This window comes from Ambystoma mexicanum, chromosome 1p (assembly GCF_040938575.1).
Source record: "Ambystoma mexicanum isolate Mex_15411 chromosome 1p, UKY_AmexF1_1, whole genome shotgun sequence".
In the NCBI taxonomy this organism is placed as follows: domain Eukaryota; kingdom Metazoa; phylum Chordata; class Amphibia; order Caudata; family Ambystomatidae; genus Ambystoma; species Ambystoma mexicanum.
The window spans coordinates 1,109,720,077-1,109,738,660 of NC_090921.1; the positions used below are offsets into that span (position 1 = coordinate 1,109,720,077).

Consider the following 18,584-nt stretch of genomic DNA (forward strand, 5'->3'; position numbering starts at 1 on the left):
GAGGCTTTTCGATCCTTCCAACCTACCTGTAGCTTTCCTCTCCTTTCTCCATGGCCTTTCCCGTCATCGTCCGACACTTCGAACAGGCCTCCATGTCGTGGCCTTCCCCGAGACACCACAAACACTCGCGGTGCGGGTCCGTGATCGAAATTATTGAGCCGCACGACTTGCATTTCTTAAAACCCGATCTCAGGGTCGTGGTCGGCGTCGATGACGAGGACATTATTTCTTCTGGTAATATTAAATTTCCTGACAGAACTCGAGGCGCGCCGAATGTCCGAAGCAACGTACTGCGGAAAAACAGAACTGAGGCCAACGGGCGCCGCGCGTGCTACTTATACACCCGATGACGTCACCCTTGACGGAGGCCCACGAGGGATTATCGACTCGACGACATCGACGCACGGCGCCCTCTGCCGAAAACATTTCCGAAGAGCAGCAAAGCTGGATGGAATACATTTAAGATGAGGAATATATTGGCGGACACAATCCACTCGAAACACTGCTTTACCTGACAAATAGGACAAAAGTGGGAAATGGCCAAACTAAAGATACTGCAAGGAAGCAGTGAAACAAGAAAAAGAAATAAGAAGAGGGAGGTGCCCAATATGGAGAAAGGCACTGAGGGAAGGAGCCACAATCAGGATGTAGTCGCACTATGCACACAGTGCCTGCTTCCGCTGGCTCTAAATTCTTAAGGGGGATGCGCACTTGGGCTTGCTATGGCTCTGGTCCTGTCCCCACTCTGTGGGAAGTCTTATAAGAATGTAGGAAAGGGGGGTGGATGTAGGAGTAAAAGTATATTGTGAGTTGAGAGCAAGTGTAAGGACAAATAGGATGACTTCTGAACCTTTTTGGCTTCAGAGGGACACCCAATAGAGTTGTCGATAGTCTCCCGTCCTATTTGCCTTTGTGATGGTGCCACTCGCCATAGCAAAGTGAGAGGCCATGCGGGTTAAGGGGACAATGGTCAATCAGGTACAACCTAATATTGTGCTTTACAAAGAAGATGTAATGCTCTACCTAAGAGATCCTAGGGAGAATATGGAAACAACACTGGACATAGATCAATACGGGGAAGTAGAGAGCTAAATCAGTTTTACCCATCAAGAGAGCCCAGGTACGAAACATCAATACACGTTTGAGGGCAACAGAAGAGCGGTCCAAGTTTCTAGGGCCCTGGATCTACAGGATCCTGAGAGAAATCTTCCAACAGAATACAGATTTCAAGCTCATGCAGATGGAGAAACACATTAAGAGAGATGGATAGCAGTGACAGTGTGGACATGGGAGGAAGTATCTAATTGCCCCAGATAATTATTGTGCCAAAACTGATTTACAAGTAACATTAGCTATACACTGATGAGAGCCCTCCTTAGTAGATACAGCGGATTAATTAATCTACTAGTATGGGCAGACAGAAATACTGTGGCACGCTGACCACATTAAGTCATTCGCATGAGGAGGGAGCACTGCAGGTCCCAAACTTGCAAATACACTATATGGCGGTGCATCTACAGTTGCAGTGCAGCTGTATGGCTCTTGGAATACAGAGCATCAGGGGAATGGAGATGAGGAGCAAAACTGCAGATGGGTAAAATGGTCAGAGTAAGTATGAAAATAGGTGAACCATTAGGCTTCAGAGATGCCACTAGACTGTCATGAAATACTGTTAGGAGGATGCTGGGAACGAAAATGCCATAATACACCCTCATTCTGCTCTGGGAAGCTATCCTGGAGAGCAAGAGCAGAGAGAATGTCATTTACGGACTAGAAGTCTAACGTTATAGAAGTGGTGGGGGACTTTTTCTGTTAGATGAGGGAGGAAGAATGGCAAATGGGGTGAGGAAATATGGACAGGTGTGAAAGGAATCCAGGAAATGGTGGGATGGGTTCCTGGTGGAACCAGAGGATCTGCTATCATAACATATGTTGCAGGTGGGGGTTTGGGGTGGTCACCAATATCCACTGTGACAGATAGCTAAAAGAACCACCCAAGAACCAGAGGATTCAAGGATTTGTTTCAAATTTTTGGTTGGGTGCAAGCAGGGCAGTTCCAACTTGGTGCCAAGGGCGAAACAATAGAATGCGTCTTTCCTGACCCTCACAATCCATCCAGCAACCACACGTCACTCCTAAAATACACCTCTTTGTTGTGTGACAAAATCCTTCCTCAATATCAATAAATAATTGCTATATAAATGAAGCTGGTTTCATTAAATTTTAATTCAAATATTTTACAGAAGAAATATTACATGAAAAAACAGATGTTGCTGCCCAAGTAAATGTTTTTTCTGTCGTCTGCTCTTATGGAGGGCCATGCCTGAATGCAGTTTCAAACTGTCTGTACTGGCACATGGCGGTGTGACCAGCCTGCCGGGTCTGAGGGCCAACTGGCCGTGTGTTGCAGACATTCTGTTCGTACCAGCTCACTTGTATTTCGCAAAGCGCAATACTAGACTAACCATATGAATTATTTTCTCATAGAAGGTTATCATTCTAAGATGGACAGTCTGGTACACTCTTATTGTACTCTTTCAAAATACCTTTATGAGAGTGGGAAAGGGGACAAATAGCACCAATGAGCCGTCCTGTATGCGTTGATCACTATTATATTCCTGAAATTAGATTTAATGCAGGGATCTCTATATTTGATAAACAAGTCTTTGATAAAAGGATTCTATGTGTGAATCTCTAAATTCATAACGGGCTAGGTGCTCACATCACGGTTCACAACAGTCACCCTAACATTAATAGCCTGATTCATGGAATTATTTGCGTGAAAAACACAGATTTTCGCGCCTTTCTGCCCGAAAATCCCCATACTTAAAACAGGGATTTTCGGGCAGAAAGGCGCGCAAATCTGCGTTTGTCACGCAAATAATTCCATGAATCAGGCTGTAAAATGTTTGTAACCATGAACCATACGTACTGATTTGGACTTAATAAGTCTAGGAAGGTCGGTAGGGGTTTCATCACACAAGTCACACCACTATGAAACAATCTTCCGTTAAATTTGAAAATAACTCACTATCCTGTTTTTGAAAATTATTATTAACACCCATTTTCAGCTTAGAATGCATCCATCCAATTTAGTCTCATGTCATTGATCTGAGTACTAGCGCCGAGAAGTCACCCAGCAGTTTTTGTGCAGTTGACAAATGTCATACAACTTACATTTCAGGTTCTTTTTGACTAGGCCACAAGCCTAAGTCAATGTGCTGTCCTCAATGCTAAAGGTGCGTTTAAGGTATTTTAAAGTGGCAGAAATCTTCCAGCCTGGAAACTTCACAATGTCAACATCATAATTACTGCAATGCTCAAAGCCCACTCTCTGTGCGTGTTTCCACTTACCTCATCTCCTTTTATTTAGGATGGCCTTTCTGCCAGGACTCCAAAAAGAAAGATTTTTTGTCTGAGGGTTTCGCCCTGAAGAATGAGGAAGCAGTGGCACTACGATGTGAAAGATGCATATGAAAGCGAAAGCTAATTGAATGCTAAACAGCTCAGCTTCCCACTGCCACCCAACTTTCGCGAGTGGTCAATTTTACTCATGACCGCATAAAAAGAACTAGGTTGTGGAGTGCAAACCTGGTGCGACAACTACTTGTCATTTACCTACTGCTTGCAAGTGCCCTGCTGCACGGTAACAGACCCTTGGTATGCTGCAAGACGTACACATTTATTGTTATTTCATTATTTGGAAGGCCAGTATTTTTTTTATCTGTGTCGATCATGACTTCAGGGCAAATATTGGCTTGGTATACACCTTAGGTAAATAACTGATCACTGCAGCTGAGAATTACCTTGGAGGCTAAAATGAATAGGGGAGCAGAATCTGTTGCCCAAAATATGTCATTTAGATCACCAATGCATTGCAAATTATATAATTGTGCACTACTATTGTAGCTGGAATAACCAATTGTAACTTTCATTAAAATTCAAATTACTTTGGCGCAGTTCTGCTTTAAAGTGGACGCTTTTAACCACTAAAAGATTTGTCTAGGTCTGCAGAACACATGTACTGAAGGAGAAATCACATTTCATTTGCAATATGTAGCAAAAAAGACCACCACAAGGAAATGCCAGAGGCAAATGCAGAAACTGAACAAAGTGGAAGGAAAGGGGCTTGAAAACAGAACTGAAGAAAATCCATTCTGTTGACAGATTTTGGCTCTGCCAAAGGCCGGACGGATTTATAACCGGTTTGTCTGCCTTATACGCACATGACGGATGATAAATGCCTCAACAGATTTTAATCAGTGGGGCATCATTTGAAAGAGTATCTCCCATCGCTAAGGCGTTGCTGCACTGCCCACCCCCCTATAACTTCTTGAGAGGACATCCCCCATTAGCATGTCCTGGCGGCAACCCTCTGATGCCACAGGAGATGGGGGATGCAGGCGGTGTCCTTTTGTGCTGGCAAATAGATGCTAACAGCCCTTTTGTCCAGCCCACACTGCAAGTGCCTACCAGGTGCCAAAGTTAGACATGATGCTAGTCACCCCTTTCTGGGTGAACCCCTTCCTGCGGCCACCAGCACCTTCCTGCGCCCACCCAAGCGATTTATCATTGTGCCCCAGGCCGTCGCCTGCTCTGCCCGGGCCAAGCAACAGGGATGGGTGCAAGGTTCGTCCGTCCCTCCCTGTCATCTAATCGAACCAATACCACCCTAACCCAGAGATCCTCAAGTCCCAGGTTAGTAAATACAGATTGGTCCACCCTACTGCCCAGGTTCTTCCTTGTGCTAATGGGCAAGAACCTAAGGACAATGCCTTTTCTAACAAGCCTCCTTCCATGACTTACTGACTGTTCCTACACTAGTACTGGTAAGTGGCCTAAAATGGTATTGGGGTGTGTCCTACAGAAACTCGCCCTGATGTACTCTGTTCCCCAGCACGCCTAAGTACTTCTCTCCTTTCTACTCTACCTCAGATGTTCCCTTTTCTCCCTCTACTCCTTTTCCCAACTCCACCCTCCTTCACTCCTTCTACTCTGTCTGATGTCACTTGCTCCTTCTATGCTTTGCCATCACCCTTCAATCTTACGTCTGATTTCACTCCTTCCACCCTACAACTCCCCACTATGTACTACCACTCACCTCTAGATACTACTACCCTTCTCTAGACACTACTACTCCCACCTCCTGAGACACCCACCTTTCACTGAATCTAAACAACTTCACATTAACGCCCTACACCACTTCACCTAACCACACCCACCCCACTATCATGCACACTCACCATGCAGCAGCACTTGCACTCACTATCCAATGTCTCACCTGTCGAACAAGGCACCACCACATTCCTTCTTAACCTCCTTCCTCCTGAAGGTCTCTTGGTCCTTCACCACCACCTCCTCTGACCTCACATGAGCAACCTATCCCTTTCTGCTTCCAGTTTCTTCCATTACATGATGATTTACACCACACACCGCTATCTGTATGGTCTCCAGGAGTTCATGTGGCTCTGTATGAAAAGCGGGTAAGGTTAGTTAGTGAGGGAAGAGGGATAGGAGAGACGTTGCACTCTACTGTTGATGCTTGCAGAACCAGGAGAAACTAGCATCTGTTTGGGTCAGCTTCCTGGGTGTTTTTTTTGTGTGCACTGGGCTTGTTGCGTCAGGAGAGATAGCATCCACTGACTGGGTTGTTTGCAACTGTTTGGTCTAGTGACATGGTTAGCGGTGGGTATGTGGTTTGTGTGTAGTTTAGCTGGCCCCTTTGGCCATATGTAGTACGTGCGAGATATGCAGGTGTGGAAAAGAGGAGGGGGGGGGTAAGTAGGTTTCTGTTTGGCTCTGGGTGTGTGGTGGTTTAATTGTTTGTTCTTTGATCTGTATTGTCGCATGTTTACTTTGGATCCAGATGGTTTGTAAGGAAGGCAAGGTATCAATAGTAAGACAAACACGTGACCACAGTTCAAGGGTGTTTATTGAACTTAAAAAGGGTTTGAAAAACGACCATCTAAATCTTAAATCTACAGATGGGAGCAAGCTACGACCATCAAATAGGCAGTCCTAGTGGTGTCCTGTCAAAATAAAAAGGCCCTATAATAATAAACTTCTTGCCACTCCTTAGGTTAGGAATTTATATAGCGCATATCCATAGGAACCAAGCAGGAAGCTGCATCTAGGCGCGGATCAAGTCAGAATAGCATACCTACGTAGTGAGATCCCACAAATGTATATGAACAGATAGGTCTTCAATTCCTTCCAGAAAACGACCATAGACTCAATCTGTCGAAGGTAAGGGGGAAGTGATTGCCAAAACTGAGGGCCGGTCACCGAAAAACATCTATCATCCCATATGGTTTTAGATGAGGGAATCATCAGTAAGCCCTCACCTAAAGATTGCAAACACTGTGCAGGTTTATAGATCTTAATTTTGGAGGACAAATAAACCGGTGCCACTTCATGAAGGCAGCTGAACACAAGACAATAGTTTGAATTGAATCCGCCACTCAACCCGTAACCAATGACGTTTTCTGTGAAAGTCAGAGACTGATTATTTCCAGGGCACGGAGAAGATCAGGCGTAGAGCTGAGTTTTGGGCCACTGCAAGGCGCTTTAGCTGGTATTTTGGACTGCCTACCAAGAGCGCATTGCAGTAGTCCAGCCTAGCATTAACAAGGGTGCCTACCACCACTGCCCGGTCATGTTCAGCCACCAGTGGAAGAATTGGTTTCAAAATCTTCAGTTGATAATATACAGACTTAATAATCTGGTTTGCCTGTAAATTGCAATCCAGATTGGATTGCCAGATACAACCTAGGTTTTTCAGATTCAGTAAATTTGGAAGCAATTTCAAAAAGAGTTGGACAAATTAGTATAGGGAAAATGTTCTCCAGTTTGTTCTTTGACCCAAAAATGAGGATTTCCATCTTATTGGGATTCAGTTGAAGTTTATTTTCAACCATCCAAAGATGGATTCTTTCTGACCACTGTACAATGCGCTCTGTTGCTTCCAATGGTTCTTTCTAACTCACAAATCTATGTATCATCGGCATGAGAGTGGTACTGAAGATCAAATTCTGCAAAGATTTTTTTCAGTGGAAGAATGTAGAAATTGAACAAAACAGGTGACGGAGATGAGCTCTGTGGTACCCACATGGTATCTCCAGCTTTTCAGATACATACCGGCCGGACTTAACCTGTTGAAATTGGTTATTAAGAAAAGAAATAAACCACTTCAGTGCTTTTTCAGATACATGTGCAAAAGATGTTAGCCTAGTACCAAGTATGTCATAGTCCACAGTACCCAAAGCCACAGACAGGTCTAGCATTACCACCATGTTGATATCCTCTGGTCCGCATTTCCAAGTAAATCATCCCAGACTTTTACCAAGGCAGTCTCTGTCCCGTGTCCCAGCCTAAAGCCGGACTGGTGGACAGCTATGATATTTTTGGCTTCCAAATAATCCGGAAGCTTAGAGGTTAGCACTTTTTCAAGGATTCTTGTTGGCCATAATAATCCTGCAATGGGCAGATGACTAGCTAGGATCTTAGGATCCCGGCTTTTTTTTTTTTTAGCAGCAGTGTCAAATAGGATTTTCACTAGTCAGGTACAAAGCCCTGATCCAATGAGGCATTTATAAATGTTTGAATAGGTTCACTCAGACCGTGGGCATGTTTTGCCAGATTTGCTGGAATTGGATCAGACGAAATTGGTTGGTTTAAGATGTAGCAATGGGGTGGCAATAGTTTCTTTACCAACCAAGGTAAAGTAAAACTCTGATGCATAGGTCTCTTTCTCAACACTTGTTTCTTGTTTATTTAAAGACATGGTCATATTTGAATGCATATCAATGTCAGTTCTAAATCGGTTTCATTTTGTCAAGGAAGAAAGTATTAAAATCATTTGCAATCTTCTGAGATGGAATCAAACTGGGGAGTATACAGCTTGGATTAGAAATGTATGTAATAGCTTGGGTTTATTGGCTGCTAAATTTGCCTTTGCAGGCTTTGTGCTTTTGCCTGCACATCAGTATTCACTGGTCAGGTCCAGATTTACCAGACCATAAAATGGTCAGACCAACTTATAGGTTCCACATCTGGTTCTTGTAATATAATCCCTTGTGATAAAATTGGATACAAGCAGTGTCCAGAATAGAAAGAATGTGAAGATTATGAGAGTCCAATATGTCAGTTAAGTCTTTACAATCATTATCAGGTGTATTGCACCAGATATTTAAATCTCCCAGTATCATAAAATTGTATTGGGTGCCAGCTTCTAACCGTAAAAAAGTATCCATATTATACAGGAATGTAGTCGTCGATCATGGGTGTCTGTCACACACAATTATTTTAATAGCATCACTGGGAGCTATCTGGTAGCAACACTCTAGAATCTGGGAAACATTATCCCAGTTTAGAGTGCAGACATTTTTAATTTCTATAGTGTTGTTAAAGATAATGGCACCTCCATGTTGTAAATCTCTATTCACCCATTTTAGAAGATAATTATCTGGAACAAAAAAAATGGAGATGAGATAAACATGGGGGGTAAACCAAGTCTCAGTAACCATACACATATATGTTTTACGGTCTAGGATATGTTTGTTTATGACAAATGCATTTTTAATTGCTGATCTGGCGTTAATAAGCGCTGTTTGTAAGTCATAAACACTGCATTGGGTTTAATAACGATTTCTGCAGCATAATATTGGCTCCTTTTATTTTATTTAGGGTACGCAACAGGGTACCATAGCTTGTGCCCTTAAGTGATAAAAGCATGTCTCTGGTATAAGAGTGAAGCATATTAGTATATATGATACACCCGACTACATATAGTTATAGAACTTTGAGCCAATAGAAAACACACCAGTACTTACATGAATATTTAAATGAAATATCTAGTTGGAAAAACACTGTACTCCACGTACACCACAGACCGCCACAGACGGGCTTGACCCAGTCGCGCCCGTTGGATGGGAAATACTGCAGAGAACTACAGCGATTATGAGAAGCGTAGTACAGGTAGGTTCAAGTGTGAATACACTAAATAAAAACAATGCAGCGTTGAAGCTGCACCTTTTAAAAATAAAGAGATACGGTCTAGTTTGTCTGCATGAACATTACTATTTCATTTGCACACAAAGATTTGCCCTTCAAATAAAACAAAGTCTCTACCTACACATTCATATATGACACAATTAACATTCAATTTTGCAAGCAGTAAGGATGAATCTTGTCAGCAACTAGCATTAATCTAAACAATAAAATTGTGTCACACTACACTGTATTTTACAAAATAAAACCTGTATGTGAAGGCTGCCTGCGTAATGAGCTCAACAGACCGGCTTCATCCAGTCCTTAACGCTAAATACAAATAGTGTGGGGAAAAATGTCACAAAAAAGAAAGAATTGTTAACAAAATGATATGTCAGGATGTTCAGGCCTTTGGCCTTCCTTCCCCATGTTTTCAGCACCGGATAAAGCGGTACACTTGAGTTTAGCAGCCTCGGTCTTCTCTAGCACTAGGATACAGTTCAATCATTAGCAACAGGGCCTTCTGTGCCCAAGTCTCTTTGTTTTTCAAAGTCTCTTCATTCATGACAAATACAGGTAAGCAACTTGTTCCTTAACATTTAACTGTTGTTCTCCAGCATCGGTCTAGCATGGATTCACATGCTCATGAATATTCCCCGTCGTCAGGCTGGGAATCCTCAGTAAAAGAAAAAAATCAGTTTCAGTTTCGTTTCTGAACTGTCTTTCTACTAATAACCAATCACTGGTCTCTGGGTCATACTGCCCCCAGCCAATGACTGTACTCCACCCAAGTTCCTCCTCCGGCAGCCATCTTCAGATTTGGTAGCACGTAAAGTGGCAGCAGGACCAAGAGAAGAGCCGCAGAGGGGTTGGCGGGAGGGTTCGCATGTGAATCCATGCCAGACCCATGGTGACGAACAACAGTTACAGGTAAATAACTTGTTCCTTCTCCAGCATGGGGTCTGGCATGGATTCACATACTCATGAATACAAGAATACATAGCAGTACACACATGCACAACCACAGAAGGTTGCAAGGCTCAACATTAAGCATTTCAATACCTCAACATTAAGCATCTCTTACCTCCTCGCCAGGCTCACCTTCAAGCGAACAGGTCGCGCAGCACTGCTTGGCCGACTCTGGACTCCTCCCTGGAATCCCGGCCAACGCAGTAGAATTTCTTGAAGGTTTGTGTCAACCTCCATGTAGCCGCCCTGCAGATGTCCAGCAGGGGCACATGAGACAGGAGCGCAGTAGTAGCAGCGGTCACTCTGGTCGAATGGGCTCTCGGACGGCCGGGCAACGGTCGGTTTGCCAACCGGTGACAGTGCATGATGCAGCCGGAGAGCCATCTGGAAATAGAAGCCTTGGATTGGGCCTTCCGTAGGTTCACAGGGCCAAAGTTCAGAAAACAGTTGTGATGTCTTCCGGAAACTCTTTGTGCGGTCCACGTACAACTTCAGCGCTCTAGCCACATCCAGCAAGTGCAAAGTCCTCTCAGCAGGTGATGAAGGCAACGAGAAAAGAACACAGGTAGCACCAAGGGCTTGTTGATGTGAAAGTCCGACGGCACCTTGGGCATGAAGGAGGGGTGCGTCCTCAGCACTACCCTTGTCTGGTGGAATGTCAGGTACGGCGGTTTACACGAGAGGCCCTGGATCTCAACCACTCACCGTGCAGAGTTGATGGCCACAACAAACGCCGTCTTCCACAACAGGAATTTCAGAGGTGTCGAATGCAACGGCTCGAATGGTGGACCCTTTAGCCTGGCCAGCACCACGTTGAGCTCCAATGCCGGGGCCAGAGCCTTCACCGTCGGAAACGAGGAAAACAGTCCTTTCATGAACTCCTTCACCAGGAGGTGGGACCACAGCAATGACCGCCCGGAGTTCTGGTGTAGCGGGAGATAACCGCCAGATGAATTTTGATGTAGGCATGGGCCAGCCCCGCCTTGGCCAATGACAGCAAGTATGGCAGCACTTTAGGGGCCGTAATCCGTAGAGGGTAGATCTTCTGTGCCCAGCACCAGACAGAGAACCTCTTCCAATTATGTCCGAAGCACTTAAGAGTTGATGACGCCCTTGCCTTGGCAAGTACCTCCTTGCAGTCCGCCGGGATATCATAGCCTCCAAACTCTAGTGCTGCAGGAGCCAGGCCTGCAGGTTCAGTGATCCTGGGTCGTGATGCAGGATTGCACCTCCTTCCCTGGCGAGCATATCCACGTCAGTCGGAAGCTTGACTGGGGGGGACGCTGACATGTCCAGAATGTCCGGGAACCATATCTGCCTCGGCCATGCTGGTGCGACGAGGATCATCCTGCACCGGGACCGTCTCAGTTGACTGATTAGTCGCAGTAGCAGCAGCAACGGCCGCAAAGCATAGAGGAACAGGCCGTCCCAGGGGAAGGAGAATGCATCCCCCATGCTCCCCGGCTGGGGAAACCTGCTGGCGAACCTCTGGCACTTGGTGTTCGTCGCAAACAGATCGATCTGGGGACTGCCCCACCGTCGGAATACAAGATCTACTTGATCCTACCGAAGCTCCCACTCGTGGCAAGAGCGCAGCTCCCTGCTGAGCGAGTCGGCGACAGTGTTTTTCACTCCTGCCAGGTGAAAGGGTACCAGGAACATCCCCTGGGCTATGGCCCACTGCCACAGATCCTGCGCTTTCTTGGATAGAGCTGGAGATCTGGTGCCCCCCTGCTTCCGGATGTAGAACATCGTGGTGGTGTTGTCGGTGAAGACCCGTACCACCTTGCCCTTTAGGGACGGAAGGAAGGACTTTAGGGCCCAGAACACGGCCCGTAGCTCCAGGACGTTGATGTGCAGGGACCTCTCCTCCGGGAGCCAAAGGCCTCTTGCGCGGAGATCTCTGTTGTGCACGCCCCATCCCTCCAGGAAGGCGTCCGTCATCACAGTTTCCTGATGCGCTGGAGTCTGGAAGTCCATGCCCGCAGTGAGATGCGTGCGGTCCCCCCACCACCGGATTGCTTGACGGAAAGCCTTGTTGAGGGCGGTCTTGTCTTCGAAGCTTCCCGCCACTTGTAACCAACGGGCTTCGAGGAATTCCTGCAGTGGCCGCATCCGCAACCTGCACAGACGCACGAGGTAGATGCAGGATGACATTATGCCGAGCAGGGACTTGATGTACCTCACCCTTCCTACTTCCATGGTCAACAGCCGTTGTACCTTGCCCAGGATGGCCTTTATCCTCTCCTCCGACGGTGAAGCTAGCTGCGGCACCGTGTTGAGCCTGGCCCCTATGAATAGGGCGTCTTGCGATGGCACCAAGCAGGACTTCGCAAAGTTGATAGAGAACCCCAGTTCCGTAAGCAGGCGGACGGTCCTCGCTGTGTGGTCGACGCAGAGTTCCCTTGACTTCGCTCGGATGAGCCAATCATTCAGATAGGGGTAGACGTGGATCCCCTGCAGGCGCAGCCACGCCGCCAGGAACTTGGTGAAGACCCTTGGTGCCGACCAACCCGAAGGGCAGTGCCTTGAACTGATAGTGCCTCCCCTGGACCACGAAGCGCAGAAACTTTCGATGTCCTTTGTGTATGGGGATGTGGAAGTATGCATCCTCCAGTTCCAGCGATGACAGGAAGTCCCCTTCTTCCAGCTGTCCCAGCACACGTTGAAGGGTGACCATCCGGAATTTTTGGGATAATATGGACCGGTTGAGGCAGCGGTGGTCCAGGATAGGCCGCCAGCCGCAGGTTTTCTTTCAGATGAGGAGGTACCGTGAGTATACTCCAGGGCCCCGGAGCCTCTTTGGGACGAGTTTCATCGCACCCTTTGCCAGCATCGCTCGTACCTCCAGAAGTAGTTGTGGGATGTGGTCTTCTTTCCTGGCCACCAGTGGAAAGTTTGGGCATCTCCTCTGGAACTTCAGAGTGTGCCCGTGGGCCAGGGCATCTAGCACCCAATGGTCGGAGATGGATTCCCACGCACTGACGAATTTCGCCAGCCGGCTTCCCACTGGGGTGCTCCAGTGGGGGCACGACGTCATGGCTTGTTCAGTTCTGCTTCGCCGAGGCCTAGCCCCCTTGGGCCCCTTGGCAACAGCGACAATGTCCACCGGCCTTGCTGCGGCCTCTGTAGGCTTCTTGCGATGAAGAGCATGCCGCCTGGCAGTATGACGAAGAGCTGCCAACGAATCCTTTGGAAGCACCTTGGGACTTGCCTCCGGAGGTCCGAAAGGACGGCCTTCGCTGATGAAGAGTGCCCAAGGCACGGGCCGTCTCGGTGTCCGCCTTGATGGCCTGTAGTGACTCGTCCACTGCCTTGCCGAACAGGTTGTTCCCGTCGAAGGGCATGTCCAGTAACCTGGTCTGTACGTCCTTAGCCACCCGCGCCGGTGAAGGCAAACGCCGTTGCCCATCTGGCGAAAGCCGGTGTCTGTGATATCCGTGGCTACCGTGATGGCGTGATCGGAAGCCGCCTCACCCTCTTGCAGGATCTCGAGGGCCTCCGCTCTCTTGTCGTCCGGGAGGAAGTCCAGGAGGGGGGTGATTTTAAGCCACAGCTCCATATCGTAGCGGACCACGATAGCAAGAGCGTTGGCTGCCTTAATGGTCGTCGCAGCCGACGAGATGACCCGCTGTCTCATGGCGTCCAGCTTCTTCCCTTCGTCGTCTGGTGGGGAAGTGGAAGTAGATGCCGTCACCCCTGCCGATTTATTCTTGGGTGCCGCGGAGACCACTGAGTCCGGGGAGGGCTGCGCCATGAGGCACATGGGAGCGGATCTGGGACCCGAAACTTCTTCTCATACCGGTCTCTCTTCGCAGGGGCCGTGGACGGGTTCTTCAGAAGGGACAATCCCTTGTCCCAGATGTCGTCTAACAGTGGGACAGAGAGTACGGTCTTCCTCTTGGCCTCTCGTCCCCGTTGTAGCCATCTCAGTCTCGTCCCTCAGTGGAGGGGATGGAGGTGAAGGATGGAAAGGTGGAGGGGACGGACTCGCCTCTGCTTGTCTGGAGGGCTCCCCTAAGGTCCAGGCGCCGCTGGACCGTCTGCTGGCAGCAAGGGCAATCTTGTCCTCATCTCTGTGCACAGGGTGGCACCAAGATGTCTTCCGACCGGTCCGGCGGTGTTGGTAGCGACGGGGGTGCCGGCAGAGGCTCCTCAGGTTCCTCGTCAACCTGCTGTTCTTTGTCGGCTCCACCCTCGCTTTCCGCGTCTGCCTCGTCAGTATCCTTCCTGCAGGCCCTGACCTCGTCGATCCTCTGGTCTAGAACCATCTTGACGACTGACGGTCTGTCCTCGGAGGAGGTATTCGTTAGGGCTACCACACCGCCCCTCTTTCTCGGCCCAGGGCTTCAGAGGGGTCTTTTCGATTGGCTGGAAAGACGATTCCCTCTGGGATGGCAGGGAAACTGTAAGCCTGGAGGCCGTCTCCACTGGGGTCGCCTCCGCGGGCTTCGCCAGGGACGCCACGACTCCCTCAATCGAGGCCTTAGTTGGGTGAATCTGGACTAACAAATGTAGGAGGAGAGGCGATATATCCCACCCCCTGCACCATTCTCTCCCCCTCACAGCGCTGCACACAGCAAGCCCCCACCACCTCGGTCCTTTATCAGCTAAGCGTGTCTGGCCTGCTCCAACCTTAGTGCACCATCCATCTCTGCTGACCGACTCGTGCCCTCTCCACCCCCTCCCTGCCAGGCTGCGGTCCCCTGAACCCATGCCCCCCCCCCCCCCCCCCCCCCCGATTCCCTTTGAACGCATCTGGTAACCAGACCCTACCCCCCCCCCACACCACCTCCAATTCACCTACTACATACCTAAGATAGAGTGGTCATATATTTTGGCAACAATAACACCTATCCCCACTGTGTTGGAAATCATAAGACTCCAAAAGGCCGCAAATCAAAGATCTTCCCTTCTGATAAGGCATGCAAAGGAACGACCCGCAACACAGGCCCCCATAAAAATATACATCAGAATGCACCCATTTCACACCCACAGGCCCCTTTCATGCAGTGTTTTGATTACAGTCATTAGTTCTTGCATGCCAAGTTTGTTATTTAGCTTAGTCAGATAGCTGTACTTAATTTCTGTGCAACTTCCCCCCCCCCCCCCCGAGTAACTTTCCCCGATCTTCACCCCGACGAGAGGAGCCCAGCTGACCTACGTCCGACCCAACAGATCTCCAAGACATCAGCCAATCCTGTGAAGCCAGTCCCTCTATCTATATACTGTATTCATGTCTTCCTCCAAGCCTGATGCAACACTGTGCACCTATAAGGAAACGTCAGTAGTGATGTTTCGAGAACGTAGAATGTACTGTTCTTGTAATCTTCAGCAGAGCGCTCTCAGGCAACAGAGTTCTGTGCTCCATTTATTTGCTTATATAAAGTTTTGTTCCCTTGTAAATACACTCCTGGTCTAATTCCAGCGCGCATTTATTCTGTCTATTTGGAGACGTGCATGCAAAGGCAACTGCAGACCCTGCAGTTTCTTTCATGCTGATATCCACGTGACCCTCCCGCGCCCTGATCAGTGAAGGACCCACAAGAGCTGGCCGAAAGCGGGAAGGGGGAAAACAGAGTTACACTGTATGGCATCCTACAACAGGCACTTCTTGCAACAACAAAAAAGTTGACAAAGAGGATACATTTGAAAAGACAATTTGGACGCTATCGCAACCACAGACATGCATGTTATCGTTCGAGATATAAATTAATGATTCATAAACCAGATTAAATGTTCATAATTAATTACTTCTTAATAGCTTTGAAAATAGACTTTAATAGCATTCCTTTGTTCAGTATAGAACATACACCCTGCTGCTAATCATTTATACCGGAAAGTCAACTGTTCAACGAGGTCCGCTTTTGGTGGACAGGGCTTGTTTGCAATTTATGTGCCCTAGAAACAAAATCGGGATCGATTACATGAGTATGCATGGCCAGCACAGTCAAAGTGAGATCTTTCACAAACTTGAATTCCATTTCCTGGTAGATCGACTTGGCAACCCATTTTTTTGCTGCGTTTTGCAAAGGCCATTGTGTAACAAAGCATTCCAAAGTTTCCTGCATTTCTCGATTATTCTCTGCCTAGATTCTCGTTATGCGCTAATACGGCCTGTAATGTTCGAGATTGAATACCTCTATGCCGAAATGCAACCTCGCCTGTACTTTAGGCACATATTGAGGAACACCTCCAAATCTCTGGTGTGACAGGATTCCGAGAGTCCCTTCAGGTCTCTTGAAAGAGTTTTATCAAACACTATCTTCTCAAGAGCTTTGTGTGGAGGTGAAGATGGAACCAACCACTTCTTGTAGCGTTCCTTTTCCTCCGATAAAGATCCATGTGCACATTGGTGGAAATGTTGGTTTTCTGTCTATGAGTGAATTTTGGAACAGTGGTGCGTCAATGAGCGCCATTTTTCAAGTAGAATTTCCACAGACCCATCACAAGTTTTGGAGCTCCACCAAAGATGGTTGCTGAAAGACTAACCACTAAAATATTTTCCAAACCCTTTGTTTTGCCAGCAGCTGTGATTTTTTTTTGATTGACTGATTTTGGCAATGTGCCATGAATCAAATTGATGGCGAATGTTTGGAAACTGCGGTCGCATGGACTTGGCTATTGAAACATGTCTGTCAGTGGCTATGAGGTCTATTTGCATTCCCCTCAATTGAAGATGTTTGAGGTATTTTATGAAACCATGTTTCTCCATGGCCACTGAGGATTTACATTGGGACACCTGCACGACCTCTGAACTCACCATTTATTTTGTTTTCATGTCCTGAAAGTAGTATGTGCAGTACTTTGCTGAACATCTGGGACTGTACCACTGTCCATCGCCAGCTAGCCTGAACCGTTTGCCAGAGAATGTCCTTTCAATTGACATTTGTCAATTTTCCAGGCTTGACTAATAGCGGGGAATAAAAATTCTCTTCGATATTTGTAGTACTGCATTTTAGCAAGTAACTGAAGTCCCACAAATGGACAGAAACTGGACAACTTACTAAAAGTCGAGCCACTGAAAAGTAAAGCTGCTGAACAAAAAGAATATTTTTCAGCTGGCACTTTGCCCAGCATCGGTTGAGCGAACCATGAAAATTTATAATGGAGGTGGGCACAGGTGTCTAGGATGTTCAGGTTAGTGCCTTGTAATACACGAGTCACATTCACCAATGGCTCCCCGCATATTTTCCCCGCTCACTGGATGGACACATATCAGCATCAGTATAATCTCGATCAGGCAGCTGTCAAAGAATATGTATTTGTCCTCCTTAATTAGCCAATCGTCCGGCATGAATGTGGTTTGTGACTCGGCTGTGGTGGACAAAATCGCCCAAACTAGACAAACTGTATTCGAGATCTTTGGCAAATTCTTTGGTCAGTTGCGTTGAGGCTTCAGTCTGTTAGTTCAGCTTGTGTTATTTGCACACAAATTGGAGAAACCATCAACGTTGATCGTTTATTGGGTGGACTTTTTTTTGCGGGTGTAGATTGTCTCGTGTCGTCAGCGTGGAATTCAAAAGCATCTTCATCTTGTCGAGTTCTCACATTGTAGCAATGGTCCAACAACACTTTGCTGGCTTCGCCGGTCACATTCAATTCAATTTCTGACCATTGGACATAAACATCTAGAGTCTGCTTATTGACTGTACCACTCTGCGCCTGAAATAGTATTTGCTCCATGGTGAGATCTGTTTGACAAGCAGCATCTTTGGTTTCATTTGTTGTCTGTGTCTTTATACTACGTTTCCTTCTAGGCCTCTAGGAGATGGGTTGTAAAAACATGTTCAATGTAAATTGTGCATACAGTAGATGGCATTTTAAATAAAAAAAACATGTTATGAAGAAATCACCAGCCCAAAATACTTCTAGAAAACAAAATTGTTTGTTAGTTATCCTTGTTTTCTTGATTTTCTGTGAAACCGTGGTCTTCTCTGGTCTTCTCTGTAACGACGCACCGGCAAGCTGGTCCACCACCTCTAATCCATGTGCCTTCTCTTCTAAATTCCACACCTTGTATACATTCCTTGAATAGAATTATCATTAAAATAAAAGTCAAAACATATTTGAAATTCAAATCTTTCATCACACACATCGCTTACATACATACCCTCGTAAACAGTGTATGTCATTTAGTCAAACTATACATTTCGAATTTCACCCGATTCATGCAATACAGACTGCTTGTAATGTTGCCCTCAAACATTTTGCAATGTATTCTGCATAAGGGAGCAAGTGTAACATTAGAACTGAAATAATAAAAGTTTGAAACACTACATGTTTATATGAATGTCACTGTCTAATAGTATCCTATGCAGGATTTACTTTCTTTAATTCAAGGGAACTGTCAACAACGCATACCTGGTACACTGGACCAGCTCCAAAAGGATGATGTAATTGTAGTCGAAGTATCAGCATCCCCCTGTAACAGAGTACTTGTTTTAGTAAGGATGAAAACAGCAAAATGGAACAGAGACAATGGGATTCAGACAATGGTACATATAAAGAGAAACCCATAAATGACACAGTGTAAACAACGACAGTATACATAAACAATTTCATATTATTTTAAATTCCAAGCACAATACATTCTCGCAATTGAAAAGTGAAATAAAATGAACTGA

The 18,584-nt window shown here is 46.6% G+C and overlaps 1 protein-coding gene across 3 annotated transcripts in view; it reads right to left on the reverse strand.

The window, feature by feature from the left end:
* The window catches only part of LOC138448811 (uncharacterized), a 1,325,760-nt gene that overhangs the window by 1,174,818 nt on the left and 132,358 nt on the right, over positions 1-18,584 (reverse strand). The gene's annotated exons all lie outside the window — the stretch shown is intronic.